Genomic DNA, 1,529 nt, shown 5'->3' with positions numbered 1-1,529 from the left:
GAAAGCTTTATTAAAATATGGTAGGGAGCTAGAATGATGCCTCAGAGGACCCAGGTTCAGTTAAAGCCCCAGTGGATCCACTGGCCTCTCTGGGCACCAGACACGTAAGTGGTACACAGACATACATGCAGGAAAAACACCCATACACATAAAATACGTTAAATATATATGTGTGTGTGTAGATAGATAGATAGATAGATAGATAGATAGATAATCCAGGCAGTGGTGGTGGCGCACGCCTTTAATCCCAGCACTTGGGAGGCAGAGGCAGGCGGATTTCTGAGTTTGAGGCCAGCCTGGTCTACAGTGTGAGTTCCAGGACAGCCAAAGCTACACAGAGAAACCCTGTCTCGGAAAACAAACAAACAAACAAAAACAAAAAACCCAAACAAAACAAAAAAACAAAAACAAAAATATATATGATGATGCCCTTCTAGTTCCTGGTAATAAGCCATGAACCACAAGTACAGCAGGGAGACTAGGCATTAAAGACCTGTAAGGAAAGATCCCCATTGATCATCCCCTTTCCTGATAGAAGGGCCCTTACCAGGTCCTCTTGAGCAATCTCTTTCAAATTACCAAGACATTCTTTGTGGATTCAGATCTGCAGGGTCAAAGCTGTCCCTCTCAGTCTCTCCCTAGCCTCAAGCACATCCCGAAGAAACGGCTTTACCTCTTCTTTGTGCGTGTGTGTGTGTGTGTGTGTGTGTGTGTGTGCATGTGCGTGTGTGTGTGTGTGTGTGTGTGAATGACATCTTAAACAAAGATAGGTTCCTTTTATAAGGTTACTCTCTATTAGAAAGGTTTAAAAAAAAATCTGTTGTTACTACTGGCACTTAACCCTGTTTACTGTAAATTTTTTGTAGATTGCCCTCCACAGGTTCCTTTTATAAAGTTACTCTCTATTAGAAAGGTTTAAAGAAAAACCTGTTGTTACTAGCTGCACTTAACTCTGTTTACTGTAAATCCTATCTAGATTGCCCTCCACAGTATCGTTGAGACAGTGATAAAATCTGTTGTTACTAGCAGCACTTAACTCTGTTTACTGTAAATCCTATCTAGATTGCCCTCCACAGTATCGTTGAGACAGTGATAAATCATGACAGTATGAGTCCAGTCTTAGAACTCACTTTGTAGACTAGACTGGCCTACTCAGGTGGTTGTAAGCTACCACGCAGCCATCTCTCCAGGTCCAAAAACATGCACCCAACGTGGGGCTCGAACCCACGACCCTGAGATTAAGAGTCTCATGCTCTACCGACTGAGCTAGCCGGGTACCTCTAGGAGGAACCGTCTTAGGAAACACTTTAAACCGGACGGTGATGACTCATGTCCGGTCTCAACTCTGGAAATAGGGGCAGGTGGATCTCTGTGGGTTTAAGATCAGAAAGGGTTCCAGGACAGCCAGAGCTAAATAAAGAAACCCTGTTTCAAAAAATCAATCAATCAATCAAACAAACAAAGGAACGAAAAGAAAAACTTTGGGGAGGAAGGGGGAGGGGGGAGATAGGGGGTTTCCAGAGGGGAAA

The 1,529-nt window shown here is 43.6% G+C and overlaps 1 non-coding gene across 1 annotated transcript; it reads right to left on the bottom strand.

Moving 5' to 3' along the window:
* Positions 1–1,203: 1,203 nt before the first annotated feature.
* Positions 1,204–1,276, bottom strand: Trnak-cuu. Its single transcript has one exon. It is a non-coding gene; the product is annotated as a tRNA-Lys (tRNA).
* Positions 1,277–1,529: the final 253 nt, after the last annotated feature.

Source organism: Mastomys coucha, unplaced genomic scaffold (assembly GCF_008632895.1).
Source record: "Mastomys coucha isolate ucsf_1 unplaced genomic scaffold, UCSF_Mcou_1 pScaffold16, whole genome shotgun sequence".
NCBI classification, from domain to species: domain Eukaryota; kingdom Metazoa; phylum Chordata; class Mammalia; order Rodentia; family Muridae; genus Mastomys; species Mastomys coucha.
Note: the sequence above shows the minus strand (reverse complement) of the source record. Positions and strands in the feature narration are given on the sequence as shown.